Source organism: Arachis stenosperma, chromosome 1, assembly GCF_014773155.1.
Source record: "Arachis stenosperma cultivar V10309 chromosome 1, arast.V10309.gnm1.PFL2, whole genome shotgun sequence".
NCBI classification, from domain to species: Eukaryota; Viridiplantae; Streptophyta; class Magnoliopsida; order Fabales; family Fabaceae; genus Arachis; species Arachis stenosperma.
This window is the reverse complement of record NC_080377.1, coordinates 87,844,585-87,853,085: the sequence shown is the minus strand read 5'-3', so window position 1 is coordinate 87,853,085 and position 8,501 is coordinate 87,844,585.

The window sequence follows — 8,501 nt, the reverse complement described above, 5'->3', positions numbered from 1 at the left end:
TCTATGGTGTGTAGAAACTCCACCGTGAAAACATAAGAACAAGGTCTAGGCATGGCCGAATGGCCAGCCTCCCAAAGAGGGTTCATCATAAAAACATGATCAAAGATGAAAATACAATAGTAAAAGGTCCTATATATAGAAACTAGTAGCCTAGGGTGTACAGAGATGAGTAAATGTCATAAAAATCCACTTCGGCCCACTTGGTGTGTGCTTGGGCTGAGTAATGAAGCATTTTCGTGTAGAGACTCTTCTTGGAGTTAAACGCCAGCTTTTTATGCCAGTTTGGGCGTTTAACTCCCAATTAGGTGCCAGTTCCGGCGTTTAACGCTGGAATTCCTGAGGGTGACTTTGAACGCCGGTTGGGCATCAAACTTGGGCAAAGTATGGACTATTATATATTGCGGAAAGCCCAGGATGTCTACTTTCCAACGCCGTAAGAGCGCGCCAATTGGGCTTCTGTAGCTCCAGAAAATCCACTTCGAGTGCAGGGAGGTCAGAATCCAACAGCATCTGCAGTCCTTTTCAGTCTCTGGATCAGATTTTTGCTCAGGTCCCTCAATTTCAGCCAGAAAATACCTGAAATCACAGAAAAACACACAAACTCATAGTAAAGTCCAGAAAAGTGAATTTTAACTAAAAACTAATAAAAATATACTAAAAACTAACTAGATCATACTAAAAACATACTAAAAATAATGCCAAAAAGCGTATAAATTATCCGCTCATCAGCAGATTAAATTTGTTTATGGTTTCGAAAATAGAAATAAGAAAATAAACGAAATAATAAAAGGGATAGAACACTTATGCAGATTCATTGGTGAGAATTTCAGATAAGCGAATGGAGATACTGTATGCTCAAGGACGCCTGCTATTCTCCTGCTTCAACTCAATCCTTCTTACTCCTTTCCATGGCAAGCTGTATGTAGGGCATCACCGTGTCAGTGGCCACATCCCATCCTCTCAGTGAAATGTCCTCTGCTGTCACTGTCATGGCTAATCATCTGTCGGTTTCTCAATCAGGTTGGAATAGAATCCATTGATTCTTTTGCGCTTGTCATCACGCCCAGCCTTCAGGTTGAAGCTCGTCACAGTCATTCAATCCTAAATCCTACTCGGAATACCATAGACAAGGTTTAGACTTTCCGGATCCTCATGATGCCGCCATCTATCTAACTTATACCACGAAGATCTGTTGGGGAATCTAGAGATACACATTCAAGCTGTTGCATGTAGAACGGGATGTTGTCAATCACGTGCATTCATAATGAGAATGATAATGAGGGTTATCTAATCATCACATTCATCAGTTCTTGGGTGCGAATGAATATCTTGGAATAAGAATAAGAGAGAATTGAATAAAAGAAAATAGAATTGCATTAATACTTGAGGTACAGCAGAGCTCCACACCCTTAATCTATGGTGTGCAGAAACTCCACCGTTGAAAATACATAAGTAAAAGGTTCAGGCATGGCCGAGAGGCCAGCCCCCAAAACGTGATCACAGGATTCAAAATACAATCCCGGATATCAATATGATAGTAAAAAGTCCTATTTATAATAAACTAGCTACTAGGGTTTACATGAGTAAGTAATTGATGCATAAATCCACTTCCGGGGCCCACTTGGTGTATGCTTGGGCTGAGCTTGATCAATCCACGAGCTGAGGCTTCTCTTGGAGTTGAACTCCGAGTTATGACGTGTTTTGGGCGTTCAATTCCGGATCATGACGTTTTTCTGGCGTTTAACTCCAGACAGCAGCATGTACTTGGCGTTCAACGCCAAGTTACGTCGTCAATTTCCGAATAAAGTATGGACTATTATATATTGCTGGAAAGCCCTAGATGTCTACTTTCCAACGCTGTTGAGAGCACGCCAATTGAAGTTCTCTAGCTCCAGAAAATCCATTTCGAGTGCAGGGAGGTCAGATTCCAACAGCATCAGCAGTCCTTTTGTCAGCCTTTTCCAGAGTTTTGCTCAAATCCCTCAATTTCAGTCAGAATTTACCTGAAATCACAGAAAAACACACAAACTCATAGTAAAGTCCAGAAATGTGAATTAACATAAAACTAAGGAAAACATCCCTAAAAGTAGCTTGAACTTACTAAAAACTACCTAAAAACAATATCAAAAGCGTTAATTATCCGCTCATCACAACACCAAACTTAAATTGTTGCTTGTCCCCAAGCAACTGAAAATCAAATAGGATAAAAAGAAGAGAATATACTATAAATTCCAAAATATCAATGAATATTAATTATAATTAAATGAGCGGGACTTGTAGCTTTTTGCCTCTGAACAGTTTTGGCATCTCACTTTTTCCTTTGAAGTTCAGAATGATTGGCTTCTCTAGGAATTTAGAATTTCGGATAGTGTTATTGACTTTCCTAGTTAAGCATGTTGATTCTTGAACACAGCTACTTATGAGTCTTGGCTGTGGCCCTAAGCACTTTGTTTTCCAGTATTACCACCGGATACATAAATGCCACAAACACATAACTGGGTGAACCTTTTCAGATTGTGACTTAGCTTTGCTAAAGTCCCCAGTTAGTGGTGTCCAGAGCTCTTAAGCACACTCTTTTGCCTTGGATCATGACTTTAACCACTTAGTCTCAAGCTTTTCACTTGGACCTTCATGACACAAGCACATGGTTAGGGACAGCTTGATTTAGCCGCTTAGGCCTGGATTTTATTTCCTTGGGCCCTCATATCCATTGATGCTCAAAGCCTTGGATCCTTTTTACCCTTGCCTTTTGGTTTTAAGGGCTATTGGCTTTTTCTACTGCTCCTTCTTTTTCTATATACTCCTTTTTTTTTCTTTTTTCGCAAACTTCTTCTTTTTCACTGCTTTTTCTTGCTTCAAGAATCAATTTCATGATTTTTCAGATCATCAATAACATTTCTCTTTGTTCATCATTCTTTCAAGAGCCAACAATTTTAACATTCATAAACAACAAGATCAAAAGACATATGCATTGTTCAAGCATTCATTCAGAAAACAAAAAGTATTGTCACCACATCAATATAATTAAACTAAATTCAAGAGCTATTTTCGAAATTTATGTATTTCTTGTTCTTTTGAATTAAAACATTTTTCTTTTAAGAGAAGTGAAGGATTAATGGAATTTATTCATAGCTTTAAGGCATGGTTACATACTAATGATCATGAAATAAAGACACAAAACATAGATAAACACAATACTAAAAACCGAAAAATAGAAAGAAGTAAAGAACAAGGAATGAATCCACCTGAGTGAGGGTGGCGCCTTCTTGAAGGACCAATGGTGCTCTTTGAGCTCCTCTATGTTTCTTCCTTGCTTCTGTTGAATGATTCCTAGTAATTTTGGTGTTCCTCCCTTTAGTTGCTTCCAATATTTGTGTGGAGGACAACTTATCCCCTGAGGTATCTCAGGGATCTCTTGATTTGCAGCCACATGTTCTACCACTGAGCTATGACGGCTTATATTAGTCTTTCCATCTCTCATGACTCAGAGGTGGAAGCTTTTTGTCTTCCCTTTGAGGTTTCTCTGGCCTTAGGTGCCATTAATGGTAATGGAAAAGCAAAAAAAGCTATGCTTTTACCACACCAAACTTAAAATATTGCTCGCCCTCGAGCAAGAGAAGAAAGAAGAGAAGAAGAAGAAGAAGAAGAAGAAAATGGAGGAGAGTGGGGGGAGATGGATTCGGCTATATGGGTGGGATTGGGTGGGAAGGAGAAGTTGAATTGTAAAGGTAGGTGGGGTGTATGGGGAAGAGTGGATAAATGTGGGTGGTGAATGAAAAACAGAAGGGATGACCATGAATGTAGAGAGAGAGGGCGAGGTAGGTGGGGATCCTGTGAGGTCCACAGATCCTGAGGTGATCCTGTGGGGTCCACAGATCCTGAGATGTCAAGGGATTCCATCCCTGCACCAAAATAGGCATGTAAAATGCCTTCGTGCAGCATTCTGGCGTTTAAACGCCCATTGGTGCACGTTCTGGGTGTTCAACGCCCATGTAAAGCATGTTTCTGGCGTTGAACGCCAGTTTCATGCTTGTTACTGGCGTTCAGCGCCAGTTTTTCCTCTCTGGGCACATTCCTGGCATTCAGCGCCAGGATGTTGCTTGTTTCTGGCGTTCAGCGCCAGAATGGTGCTCTGTTCTGGCGTTGAACGCCAGCCCGTGCGTCCTCCAGGGTGAAAATTTTTTTCTTCTATTTTTGACTCTGTTTTTAATTTTTTTGATTTTTTCGTGACTCCTCATGATCATGTACCTAATAAAACACAAAATAACAATAAAATAAAATAAAATAAGAATTAGATAAAATTGGGTTGCCTCCCAACAAGCGCTTCTTTAATGTCAATAGCTTGACAGTGGCTCTCATGGAGCCACAAGGTGATCAGGTCAATGTTGTATAGTTGTCCACACCAAACTTAGAGTTTGGATATGGGATCTTAACGCCAAACTTAGAGTTTGGTTGTGGCCTCACAACACCAAACTTAGAGTTTGACTGTGTGGGTTCTTCTTGACTCTGAATTGAGAGAAGCTCTTCATGCTTACTCTCTTTTGTCACAGAGGGATGGCCATGTGCCTTAAACACAAGGTAGTCCCCATTCAATTGAAGGACTAACTCACCTTTGTTGACATCTATCACAGCTCCTGCTGTGGCTAGGAAAGGTCTTCCAAGGATGATGCAATCATCCTCTTCCTTCCTAGTGTCTAAGATTATGAAATCAGCAGGGATGTAAAGGCCTTCAACCTTTACTATCGCGTCCTCTACTATTCCATAGGCTTGTCTCAATGACTTGTCTGCCAGTTGTAATGAGAACAAGGCAGGTTGTACCTCAATGATCCCCAGCTTCTCCATTACAGAGAGTGGCATTAGATTTATCCCTGACCCCAGATCACACAGAGCCTTTTCAAAGATCATGGTGCCTATGGTACAGGGTATTAAGAACTTGCCAGGATCTTGTTTCTTTTGAGGTAGAATTTTCTGAATCCAAGTATCCAGTTCATTAATGAGCAAGGGAGGTTCACTTTCCCAAGTAAACAACTTGGCATTCAGCTTCATGATAGCTCCTAAATATTGAGCAACTTGCTCTCCAGTTACATCTTCATCCTCTTCAGAGGATGAATAGTCTTCAGAGCTCATGAATGGCAGAAGGAGATTTAATGGAATCTCTATGGTCTCTGTATGAGCCTCAGATTCCTTTAGATCCTTAATAGGAAACTCCTTCTTGCTTGAGGGACGTCCCAGGAGGTCTTCCTCACTAGGATTTTCGTCCTCCTCCTCCCTTGTGCATTCGGCCACTTTGACTATGTCAATGGCTTTGCACTCTCCGTTTGGATTCTCTTCTGTATTGCTTGGGGGAATACTGGGAGGAGTTTCAATGACTTTCTTACTCAGCTGGCCCACTTGTGCCTCCAGATTTTTAATGGAGGATCTTGTTTCACTCATGAAACTGAAAGTGGCCTTTGACAGATCAGAGACTATATTGGCTAAATTAGAAGTATTTTGTTCAGAATTCTCTGTCTGTTGCTGAGAAGATGATGGATATGGCTTGCTATTGCCCAGCCTATTACGTCCACCATTGTTAAAACCTTGTTGAGGTTTTCGTTGATCCTTCCATGAGAAATTTGGATGATTTCTCCATGATGAGTTATAGGTGTTTCCATAAGGTTCACCCATGTAATTAACCTCTGCCATGGCAGGGTTCTCAGGATCATAAGCTTCTTCAGAAGCTGCCTCTCTAGTACTGTTGGATGCATGTTGCAATCCATTCAGATTTTGAGAGATTATGTTGACTTGTTGAGTCAACACTTTGTTCTGAGCCAATATGGCATTCAGAGTATCAATTTCAAGAACTCCTTTCTTCTGAGGTATCCCATTGTTCACAGAATTCCTTTCAGAAGTGTACATGAACTGGTTATTTGCAACCATGTCAATGAGTTCTTGAGCCTCTTCAGGTGTTTTCTTTAGGTGAATAGAACCATCTGCAGAATGGTCCAATGACATTTTCGAAAATTCAGAGAGACCATAATAGAATATATCTAATATGGTCCATTCTGAAAACATGTCAGATGGACATCTTTTGGTCAGCTGCTTGTATCTTTCCCAAGCTTCATAGAGGAATTCACCATCTTTTTGTTTGAAGGTTTGAACATCCACTCTCAGCTTGCTCAGCTTTTGTGGAGGAAAGAATTTATCCAAGAAGGCAGTGACCAGCTTATCCCATGAGTCCAGGCTATCCTTGGGTTGTGAATCCAACCATATTCTAGCTCTGTCTCTTACAGCAAAAGGGAAAAGCATGAGTCTGTAGACTTCAGGATCAACTCCATTCGTCTTTACAGTCTCACAGATCTGCAAGAACTCAGTTAAAAACTGATAAGGATCTTCAGATGGAAGTCCATAAAACTTGCAGTTTTGTTGCATTAAAGCAACTAGTTGAGGCTTAAGCTCAAAATTATTGGCTCCAATGGCAGGAATAGAGATGCTTCTTCCATCAAACTTGGACGTTGGCTTTGTGAAGTCACCAAGCATTCTCCTTGCATTATTATTATTTTCGGCTGCCATCTCCTTCTCTTGTTCTAATGTTTCTGAAAGGTTACCTTTAGAATAATTTAATTTAGCTTCTCTTAATTTCCTCTTCAAAGTCCTTTCAGGTTCTGGATCAATTTCAACAAGAGTGCCTTTATCCTTGTTCCTGCTCATATGAAAGAGAAGAAAACAAGAAAAGAAAGAGGAATTCTCTATGTCACAGTATAGAGATTCCTTTATGTTTAGTAGAAAAGGAAGGGGGTAGAAGAATGAAGAAGGAGATTCGGATTTTTGGATGAAGAGAGGTGAAGAGAAGTGTTAGTAATTAAATAATTAAATAAAATAAGAAAAGAGAAGAGAGAATTCAAAAATAATTTTGAAAAAGAGGTTAGTAATTTTCGAAAATTAGAGATAAAATGTAATTAAAATTAAAACATGAAACAATTAATTAATTAAAAAGAATTTTTGAAAAAGGGAGAGATATTTTCGAAAATAGAAGAGGGAGAAGTAGTTAAGTGGTTTTGAAAAAGATAAGAACCAAACAAAAAGTTAGTTAGTTGATTGAAAAAGATTTGAAATCAAATTTGAAAAGATAAGAAGATAAGAGGTTTAGATAAGATATTTTGAAATCAAATTTTGAAAAATATAAAATTTTTGAAAAGGATAAGATAAAAAGATAAGATAAAAGTTTTAAGAAAAAGATATTTTGAAAAAGATTTAATTTTTAAAATGACTTAACTCACAAGAAACTACAAGATAAGATTCTAGAATTTAAAGATTGAACCTTTCTTAACAAGAAAGTAACAAACTTCAAATTTTTGAACCAATCACATTAATTGTTAGCTAATTTTCGAAAATATGATATAAAGATAAGAAAAAAATTTTTGAAAAATAATTTTTAAAATTTTCGAAAATAATAATAAAAAAATGAAAAAGATATGATTTTTGAAAAAGATTTTGAAAAGATAAGATTTTTAAAATTGAAATTTTGACTTGACTTGTAAGAAACAACTAGTTTTGAAAATTTTTGACCAAGTCAATCCCAAAATTTTGAAATTTTTGGAGGGAAACAAGGAAAATATATTTTTTTGATTTTTGAATTTTTAAGGATGAGAGAGAAAAACAACAAAAATGCTTAATGCATGAAATTTTTAGATCAAAACAATGAATGCATGCAAGAATGATATGAATGTCAAGATGAACACCAAGAACACTTTGAAGATCATGATGAACATCAAGAACATAATTTTGAAAAATTTTTGATGCAAATTAATTACTAACACTTTTAGTTAATTAATTACTAACAAGATTCTAAAATAATTAAATAATTAAAGGAGATTCGGATTTTTGGATGAAGAGAGGTGAAGAGAAGTGTTAGTAATTAAATAATTAAATAAAATAAGAAAAGAGAAGAGAGAATTCGAAAATAATTTTGAAAAAGAGGTTAGTAATTTTCGAAAATTAAAGATAAAATGTAATTAAAATTAAAACATGAAACAATTAATTAATTAAAAAGAATTTTTGAAAAAGGGAGAGATATTTTCGAAAATAGAATAGGGAGAAGTAGTTAAGTGGTTTTAAAATTAATTACTAACAAGAAACTAAAAGATAAGATTCTAGAATTTAAAGATTGAACCTTTCTTAAGTAACAAACTTCAAATTTTTGAATCAATCACATTAATTGTTAGCTAATTTTCGAAAATTTGATATAAAGATAAGAAAAAGATTTTGAAAATAATTTGAAAAAGATTTTTTTTTTAAATTTTCGAAAAATAGAAAAAAATGAAAAAGATATAATTTTTGAAATAAGATTTTTAAAATTGAAATTTTGACTTGACTTGTAAGAAACAACTAATTTTGAAAATTTTTGACTAAGTCAACCCAAAATTTCGAAAATTTGGAGAGAAATAAGGAAAAGATATGTTTTTGATTTTTGAATTTTTCAATTATGAGAGAGAAAAACACAAACATGACCCAAAACATAAAAA